The sequence below is a fragment of the Macrobrachium rosenbergii genome, chromosome 47, assembly GCF_040412425.1.
Source record: "Macrobrachium rosenbergii isolate ZJJX-2024 chromosome 47, ASM4041242v1, whole genome shotgun sequence".
Classification (NCBI taxonomy): domain Eukaryota; kingdom Metazoa; phylum Arthropoda; class Malacostraca; order Decapoda; family Palaemonidae; genus Macrobrachium; species Macrobrachium rosenbergii.
In genome coordinates this window covers 37,055,184-37,065,527 of record NC_089787.1, presented here as the reverse complement: position 1 = coordinate 37,065,527, position 10,344 = coordinate 37,055,184, and the positions used below count along the sequence as shown (strand labels likewise).

The 10,344-nt window shown below is 43.1% G+C and overlaps 1 long non-coding RNA gene across 3 annotated transcripts in view; it reads right to left on the bottom strand.

The window, feature by feature from the left end:
• Positions 1–171: 171 nt before the first annotated feature.
• The window catches only part of LOC136830763 (uncharacterized), an 870,103-nt gene continuing 859,930 nt past the window's right edge, over positions 172–10,344 (bottom strand). For all 3 annotated transcript variants that reach the window (XR_010850738.1, XR_010850739.1, XR_010850740.1), the window contains one exon: positions 172–475. This is a non-coding gene — a long non-coding RNA (uncharacterized lncRNA). The remainder of the gene's footprint in view (positions 476–10,344) is intronic.

Genomic DNA, 10,344 nt, shown 5'->3' with positions numbered 1-10,344 from the left:
ATTTATTTCTGGTGATAGAAATTCATTTCTCGCTATAATGTGGTTTTGATTCCACAATCTGTAGGTCCCGTTGCTAAGTAACCAGTTGGTTTCGTAAAAAAGTCTAATCCTTCGGGCCAATCTAGGAGAGCTGTTAATCAGCTCAGTGGTCTGGTTAAACTTTTACCCTGCTTACCCTGCTTTCCTCTTGACCATAACCAATCACTGCAGAAACTCCAGTCATGGGTGTGAGGCACTCCTGGTACTTCATTTATGGTTCTTCAGTGAAAGGTTACTTTTTTCTTTATTTGGATCCCCTCAAAATTTGAGATTTTTTCTCTTAAAACTACTTTCAGGGGAGAGGTTTTAGTGTATTCTCAGCAGGATGAAGGTAGCCTATAAAGGATATTCGAAGAACCATGCCAAATGCCAAGATGGTTTTAAACCCTTGTAAGCTGCTTTTCCATTATTAGTACAATCCATTTTTCTCCTACCTCTGAAAGTAAAATTCCATATGTTAAAAAATATACAAATTGGTAAGGTACAAGCATTATATATTCATGATTACTTATTGTGTATGTCCTCCTACCCTGTTCTTCCTACTCCCACAGGGTGGCAGGTCTGTCATCTTTTGCTCTGATAGTTGGTATGTTCATACCAGGCCAATGTAGGTTGTATCTAATAATGTCTAACAAAATCATTGTAGGTTGTATCTAATAATGTCTAACAAAATCATTCTATTGGCAAGTAATTAGCAAATGCTAGCACGATTTGAACTTTCTCACAGGCGTTTCAAATTTTTCACATTCCAATTTTAAGAGTATAAGAATTAGAGTGTCACATAAATAAATAAAAATAAATAAAAATAAATAAAAATAAATAAAAATAATAAAAATAAATAAAAATAAATAAATAAAAATAAATAAATAGTCACATAGCTCACCAGTAAAGGGCTGTATGTCCAACAACTTTTTTTGATAAAGCAAACAAGAAACAGACCTGTACATGAAACTATCATATTGCTCACCAGGCCTCTTTAAAAAAATTGCTTTTTATTGCTCATGAGGCCAGTATGACAAGAAAGCAAATTGCCATTTCATATTGACCACAAGAACTACTGTAAGCATGAGACAAGAAAAACTCCAGTTTTAGATTACATACTAAAGAAGCATTACACTACACTGAATATTATTTCATGTTAACTACTAGGGTAAGGCTGCAGGACTCATTGTTCACTACTAACAGGACCACCACTGCTATGTTCACTTCAAGGCCAAACTTTGTGCATTTGAGACCAAGTTCTAGATTCCCTTTGATGTTTCTTGCAAGAATCCCTACAATACCTGATACATATTTAGCTTTAACATCTTTCATCTGAATCCAACTTTATTACATCTTTCATCTGAATCCAACAATTCCTAAAGTATGTTAAGTTTATTATTTTCAATTACTGCTCCATAACCAACACACAATGATCAAAAACTTCATGGAGAGTTTGATTAAATGTAGATATATTTCAAAAAATGCTGGTGCTAAATTGCTAATAAAATGTATCTTGTTAGTCATCAAGTTGAGATGAGAAGGCAGAAAAAATGCATTTTCATTTCTTCGCATAACTCGTTACTACTGTATACTCTTGATTGGGTTTTACTGATTTTGATTTATACTCTATTGGTTTTACCAATTTTTAAGTTTTATTCAAGTTCACAATTGCAATATTCCTGGTCTCGATCTGGACCATTCTGGAAATTAACACTGCATTTCCTAATTTATTCAACTTATAATTGGTGATGCAACCGTCACCTTATCAATCGTCAAGTTTCATGACTTAAAATGTTGAAACTCAAAAGAAGTGAGCATCTCAGAAAAACAACTCTAAACAAAACATGAATACTAACCAAATATTAACTTTTGGACATGCCTGCTTTTTAATAAAAACTCACTAACAATTGAGTTGTAAAATTCCAGCTATCCTTTTGTAGACAAAAATACATTCCTATTTCCTAGGCAGAAAAAAAAAAAAAAGTAAAACTACTCTCCAATCATGTAAACTCCAACATTAAATAGGCAAAAAATCCCCAAACTAACACTTTCAATTTTGAAACCAAGACATTTTCTTGGCAAGTCTCGTGCACTGAAAAGGCTTTCTCGGCAAGCATATCACAAAATTATTTATGATTTTTGAAAAATCAAACAGACTTTCTATACAAAAAAACTCGATACCTTCTGTATACAAAAGTTAAATCTAAACACTTCCTGGATGCAAACATATCAAACTAACACATAGCAGATGCAAAATAACCACAGTCTAATACTTCAGGGATGCAAATGCAGTATATAAAATACTAGCAGACTTCCTGTGGGATGTGGTAACAATCTGTGAATGTAACATCTCAAACAATCATGAACATACCAACTATCAGTGCAAAAACTGAGTGTAACATCTCAAACAATCATGAACATACCAACTATCTGAAAGGAAACTTTATCATGATTAAAAGAAATCCCAAACATGAGAGACCTAAAATAAAAAAATTAAAATCTAAAAAACTTATCCCTTTGCAAACTTTCTAAACGCACAGTGATCCCATACTAAAAGACTTTTCGGAATAAGAATTTCAAAATATGACTCTCCAAAGCAAAATGATCTTGACTAACTTACCTTTGGAAGGGAAAAGTATAAAAAAACTACCGCTCTTCTGTGAGATTCAAGATGACAGGTCTAGGCATGACTGATTTATTTTTCGGAAGCCAAGTATACACTGAGGAGTGCGGGCGGAAAAGGTGGTCACCGACCTATGGATTCCATGTCACACATTTGGGCAAGAATTTGTGTTTGTTAGATGACACATGAGAATAATTCACGTTACAATAAACGTACAAAAGTGGTTACATACATCGCCGGAAAGGCCGGACAATAATGTATGGAAAGAGATAAAAAAAATATGAAATAACAGGTAATACACAACGTGATTAATGCAGAAATGAAGAGGCGCTTGACGCCTTTACAAGTACTCCCCCCCCACAAGACAATGATTACAGAGATAATTATTGGATGACATGAAAATTAATCACAGAGGAGCTGGGGGAGCAGGAGGCAACCCCTTCTCTTCGAGAACTGTGGGCGGGGGGCAATGTCGACTGCTGGATCTTCCACAGCATGGCCTCTGGGGGGGCACTGGGTATGTCTGCTAGTGCGTTTTCAGGGGGAACCCTGGGACATCTGCCTGCCTCCTCTCAGATTTCGCTATCTTATGAGATATGTCTTGGGGGGGGTCCTGTCGATGACTCTGTAAGGGCCCCTGTAGGGCCTGGTCAAGGGCGGGCGACAGGCATCTATCTTGACTAAGACATAAGTGCAGGAATCCAGGCCAGCCGGGCTGTAGGTGTTGGTTCTGTCTATGGTCTTATGGCTGGGCGCGAACTTCCGTGCTAGTTCCCTCAACCTTGGGAGGAGGTTGTCTGTGCCGTTGGCTGACAGTGGGAAGAATTCCCCTGGAACAACTAGTGTTTCTCCGTAGAGTTTTTCTGCGGGAGACACATCACCATCTGCCCTTGGTGCGGTGCGGAGACCCAGGGGAGCTGGGCCTTCCAGCTTTCGTCAGTGCAACATGCCATAAAGGCCTCCATAGACTATCATTCATGCCTGCACAAAATGGGTGATTGAGCAGTCTTAACCATGGTGTGTGGGTATGACAAAGGTTGCGCAAATGACTGAATGATAGCTAACAGGCAATTTGTCAATCACACACTTGTACAGTGATGCTTGTTTATGTATGGGACTGACTGCACAAACTTATTCAGTCTCATATTAGCTAACTCTTTTAGAAGTGCTTCATGTGTGAATGTTCTTCTCTTTTTGTGCCAGTCCTTCATCCACACACTCTTTTTCTTGTCTTTCATCGTTGCCAATGCCACGATTACCCCTAAACAGGCAGACTTAATGCTCATCTCACCCCTATGAATATCGGTCGATGACTGATGACTGCTCAGTATTCATGCCAGTGTGTGTGGCTAATTTTAATGACTGCACAATCACTTTGTTTGCACAGGCATGAATGATAGTCTATGGAGGCCTTTAGAGCTGCCCTCAGTGAGCGGTGTGCCCCCTCTACCATGCCGGTTGCTGCGGGGTTTTAAGCCGTCGTGCTGTGAAGTGTCGTGCCCATCAGGCGTGCTAGGGAGACCCAGAGTTCTGACAGGAATGCTGAGCCCCTGTCCGTAGTAATGCTGTCTGGCACCCCGAAGCGGCTGATCCAACTGGAGAGGAAGGCTTCTGCGCCGGATGCTGTTGATGCCTCCTCCATAGGTGTCGCCTCTGGCCAGCGAGTGGAGCGATCTATGACCGTCAGGAGGTACCTGGCGACCCCAGACTGCGGTAGAGGCCCAATGACGTCTATGTGGATGTGGCCGAAGTGCCGACGAGGTTGGGGGAAAACACCAATGCCTGATTCTGTGTGCCTTGTGATCTTGCTGGTTTGGCACAGGATACAGCTCCTCGCCCACTGGCGGGCGTCCTTCCAGATGCTGTGCCACACGAACTTTTCTGTCATCAGGCACGCCGTTGTACGCCTTGATGGATGGGAGAGGCCGTGAATAATGTTGAACGTCTTCTTCCTCCTCGAGGTGGGGACGGGGGCAGCCGGTACTTGCGTTGCAGAGAAGCGTTGCGCCTGAATCTCCCAAGGGCACGTCCTTCCACTTGAGTGCCGTCCTGTAGGCTGCTGTTTCCAGGTCTGCTGCTTGCTCCCTTGCCAGGTCCTCGTAGTCTGTGCCAAGGTGGAGGGAATTGATTTCCACCTGCAACAGGGCATCAGCTACTGGATTCTTCCTGCTGGGGACATAGGTGATGATGCAACCAAACTCGGAGGTGGCGGCCAGATGTCGCTGCTGCCTTGCCAACCAAGCGTTGCCCACCTTCGCAAATGCGTGCACCAGGGGCTTGTAGTCCGTGAGGATGGTGAATTGAGTACTGTCAAGCAGGTATTTGAAGTGCCGCACAGCCTGGTAGATTGTGAGCAGCTCTCTGTTGAAAGTGTTGTAGCAGGTCTTTGCCAGCGACAACTTGTGACTGAAGGAGGCTAGAGGTCGGGGGGCGCCGTCGACTATTCGCCTGCAGGGAGCAATGTTGCTGGTGTCGGTGGCGAGTCTCAGGGCAGCGGTGGGGTTATGATGCATCAAGGTGGTGGCACTCGTGAGGGCTGTCTTCGTCTCTTTGAATGCCTGCTGCTGCGGAGCGTCCCACATCAGTGTTTTTGGCTTGCCCTTCAGGACTACTGTCAGGGGATACATGGTGCAGGCAATGCCTGGCATGAAATGGCGATAGTAGTTCACCATGCCGAAGAACTCTTGAAGGGCCTTGATTGTCTGCAGTATCAGGAACTTTTCTATTGCTTTCACTTTTGAGGCCATGAGGCTTACTCCTGCTGGGGAGATCTCATGTCTGAGGAATTCTATTTTTTCCGCCCCGAATGTGCATTTGTCAAACCTGACGACTAAATCCGTTCTCCTGCAGGCGTTTCAGGACAGCGTGGACATGGCAACGGTGTTCCTCTTGGGACCTGGAGAAGATACGGATGTCGTCTACGTAACAGACGCAGAAGGGCGGGTCCCCCAGCATGGTATCCATCAAGCATTGGAATGTGGTTCCCGTGTTCCTGAGGCCGAAGGTGGTGTAGGAGAAGGTGACCGTCGCGAATGGCGTGATGATGGCTGTCTTCGGAATATCATCAGGATGCACAGGAACCTGAAAGTATGATTTAAGCAAGTCCATCTTAGTGAAGACCTTGGCCCCGTGAAGGGCGCTTGTCAGGTCTTGCATGTTTGGCAGGGGATAGTGGTCTGGTGTGGTCACTAAATTCAGACGACGGTAGTCTCTGCACGGCCTCCAGGAGCCATCTGGCTTCTTTACCATATGTAGGGGAGACGCCCACGGGTTCAATGCTTTGGTACAGACGCCCATTTGTTCCATCTCGGCAAAAGCCCGTTTGGCGTCTTGTAGCTTTTGGGCGGCGGGGGGGGGGGCAGGCGGCGGAACTTGGCATGAGTATTTGTAAAGGGCGCCAGGATAGTGTTTGTGGCGCCATTAATTAAGTCTCCGCTGAGCTTGTTTTCTTTGGTGACTTCCCGTTTTCTTCAAGCTCAATTAGTCACGCCTAAACGCGTGCCAGGTCTGCATTTTAATCATTTTTACTTTATGGTATTTATGGAGAATGTCACACATTGTATATCACATGTTTCTTCATTCACAGGCATCAAGACTGTATCTATATTGTAGCTCTGTATATTTTGTATTGTAATTTGTACTCGTTCACTGCATATTATTGTTTATTGTTTCGACCTCAGGTCACAGTCAATTCCATTGTCTCTCACGGCCCGGCGTCAGTCGGTCCCAATATAAGCCGCCTGGATCTGTAATAAAGCAGCAGTAACCTTTACCTGCTCGTTTCTTTGACACCTTACAGTACCTGCAACACAAGATGGAGATTGTGTGGGTTGTGGTTCCATAGCAGCGGATGGGGGTTCCGTTCGCGGCTAACAGGGAGGGCATGGAGTCAGCTGTCTGGGTGTAGTCCTCCTCCGACAGCGGGAACACCAACTGCATTTCGTGGCCACAGCTTTTACTTATGGCCACCCTTCTCATTTTTTGTGAGGGAACAGGGGGATCTGCAGTTCTTGGCGCTGGGGCTGAATCTCCTGTGGAAGTAGCACCATGCCGGGTACATCCGCACCCTCTGCTCCCTCAGCGGTGCCTTCCTCCTTATATTGCTTTTATGTTTTCTGGGTCATCGTCCTCCGTCATCAGGCTACAGTCTGCGAGGGCGGCAATGTGTTTGGAGGCTTTAGTGGCCTTGTGGATTTTGTGTGTGTTGACCAGCTCATCCATGGGAAAGGCGTTTGTGTCTTTAATTTGGCCCCTCGCCTCCTGTGGAAGGCACCTCAGGGATATTGCTTTTGTCAGGCTGATTTCCTTCCTGCGCCCATCTACGTCGATACCTGGTAGTGTTACCAGACCTCGCAGTTTGTCCCAGGCGTCACTGGGTGATGCTTCCCCTAGGGGCTGGGTCAACAGGTCTAGTGCACGCTGTGCTCTTTCGGGGACGGGCATGGAATATGTTTGTACAGTATCAGTTTGTCTCGCAAGGCCAAGTATGTGACCTTGTCTGGTTGTGAGTCAAGCCATGGGTAGATTTTGTTAAGACCTCTTCAGGTAGCGTCGTCATGGTAACGTCTGTCATGGTCTTCTCATCTGTGATGCGCACCACCGGAAGTGAGCATCAGCGTGCAGAAACCAAGATACTGTGTTCTGGCGCAAAAACGGGGGGAAGCTACACCGCATCTGGCTTTGTGGGCGAAAGGGGCATGCAGACGATTTCTGTGTTTCCGGACTCACATTGTAATTCAGACTCTGCCATCTTTCCTGTCACACACCAAAACACAAGTACGCGCCATATTTAGTCCGCTAATGGTGTTAGAATTCGAGTGGTCGATGTGAGTCGTGAATGGCGAGGGCCAAAACTGTTCAAAATGCCAAAATGTGCCCTTGCGGAGATGCCGTTATTAGTCCGTTAATGGCACGGGGTTCCTTTGAGGAAGGAGCTTTCAGAGACCTAGACTGTGTCGCCGTTTTGAGTCCGCTAAAGGCTGTCTGAAGGTAAATGCGGCCGTATTTAGTCCGTTAATGGCTGGGCCAAAACCGCATGTTTACCTGTCACTCCTCAGGTCACCAGTTGTGAGATTCAGGACGACAGGTCTGGGTATAAGTTAAGTATATCTTCGTTTAACCAGACCACTGAGCTGATTAACAGCTCTCCTAGGGCTGCCCCAAAGGATTAGACTTATTTTACGTGGCTAAGAACCAATTGGTTACCTAGCAATGGGACCTGCAGCTTATTGTGGAGTCCGAACCACATTATACCGAGAAATGAATTTCTATCACCAGAAATAAAATCCTCTAATTCTTCATTAGCTGGCCGGAGACTCAAACTTGGGCCTAGCGAGTGCTAGGCAACAACTCTACCAACTCGCCCAACGAGGAACTAGGTCTGGGTATGACTGATTTATTTTGTTTAAGATTTAGCTGTCCTTGTGCCAGCATGGGCTCCTGCTCCTAGAGCAGCCCGTAATGATTTATGTTTTGGAAGCCAGGTTTACAATAGACGTACAAAAGTGGTTACATACATCGGCAGAAAGGCCGGACAATAATATGTATGGAGAGATATAAAAAATATGAAATAACAGGTAATATGCATGACGTGATTAATGCAGAAATGGAGAGGCGCTTGACGCCTTTATACTTCTTGTATGTAAAAGGATCACAAATCACTGGACTTGATGATGAAGGCATAAGTAGCACAGGCTAACTGCACAGATATAACATACTAACAACTTCCTAAACTAAGTAAAAAGGGTAACACTTACTGAAATAAAAACTATCACAAACTATTAAGACCTCTTAAAGACATTGCAAATTAACAGAGCCTGAAAGCAAGCCTCAAAAAATGACTTCTTGAAGATAAATTACAAATACAGTATAATACTTCATGAAGTAAGAATATTTGCAAACTAACACTCTTAAGAGTAAAAGCAATGCAGATTGACTTCCTGAAAGCAAAATTATTACAATATGATAATTTTGCTTTAAGTCACCTAGAACCTAGAACTTGTTGGTCTCAAACGCACATACTGTAGCTTTGAGATGAATGTAGCAAAGGTAGTACTGTTACAGTGAAAAATGAGGGCTTAGTTCTGCAGCCTTGTCTTGCTGTCAACATGAAATGACGGCGCTGAATAGTCCTGATGGGTTTCCAGCGCATGGTCTTCAAGACCTAAATTACATAATCAAACATGAAATGACAATATTCAGTTTAGTGTAATCCCCCTTTAGAGCAATCTAAAAATGGAGTTTTTCTTGTCCTGTTATTGGTTCTTGTCTTAGGAAATGGCAATTTACTTTCTTGTACAGTACTTTACTCTAGAGCATTAGAAAGACTTAACAAAAAAGACCTGTAATCCTTTTGTGTGAGCAATATGGAACACAATATTATTTAAAGGTCTGTTCTTGTTTTAATTACAACAAAAAGTCAGTGTTGGAAAACCAGCCCTATTCTGATGAGCAACCTGACACCGTAGTTCGTACAGACTCAAACTGTAAGGTGAAAAATTGGAAACTCTTGAAAGAATGTTCTAGTCAAATTTCTGTGATTGTTGCTTGTTGGTTATGAAGCAGTAATTGAAAATAATAAACCTGAAATACATTAGGAATTGTTGGAATCAGGTGAAAGATGTTCAAACTAATTATTTATCAGGTATTGTGGGGATCCTTGCTTGACATATCAAAGGGAATCTAGAAGTTGTTCTCAAATATACATTTTGGCCTTGAAATGAACGTAGCAATGGTAGTTCTGTTTGAGTGTACTGTGAGTCTTGCAGCCTTTCCTAGTTGTCAATATGAAATGACAATATTCAGTATAATCTTTCTTTAGAAAGCAATCTAAAATTGGAGTTTTTCTTGCCTTGTGCTTGGTTCTTGTGGTCAGTATGAAACGGCAATTTGCTTTCTTGTTATACGGGCCTCTTAAGCAATAGAATGTTTTTTTTAAAGGCCTGTAGTCCATTTGTGGTGAGCAATATGGAACTTGGTTTTACTTGTATGTTTGTTCTTGTTTTCATTAGCAAAAAAGGCTGTTTGGCATGCAACTCTTTACTGGTGAGCAATATGACACTGTATTTCTTATGTTCTTAAAACTGGAAGGTGAAAATTTGAAACACCTGAAAGAATATTCAAATCATGTGCTAGAATTTGTTAATAACTTGCCATTGGAATTGATTTTTGTTAGATGTGATCTCACACAACCTAAATTGGCCTGGTTGTCCAAGTGTATAGCAAAGGTTGACGTTAGTCCAACCTGCTGCCCTGCTGAGGGAGGAAGAACGGGGCAGGACAGTAGTTTTGCAAGTGTGACCATATACCCGACTCAATCATTTCCACCGAATGATGTAGGGCCGTACAGAATATGCAATTTCGGCCAAAAGCTACGCGCTGGGACCAATGAAGTAATTCTGTGGTGAAAGGAAAATTGAGAGTGAAAGGTTGTTGTTAGAGGGTGGAGAGTAAGATGGAAGAATTTGAAAGGAGGTATAGTGATGTCAGGCCGTATGACTATTAAGGTACAGTATTTGAACATGACTGCTTGTTGTGGGGGGTTGGGGGACTGTGTGTGTCTTGGTGTAATTAATCGTGTTGTTTTAACAAGGTCTAAGGGATGACTTGTGATTTTGTATAAAATATAGTTCACTTGAGCTACTCCCATCAGAAAGACATCTGAGAAGAATCCATATGAATACTCATACTTAACAAATAAC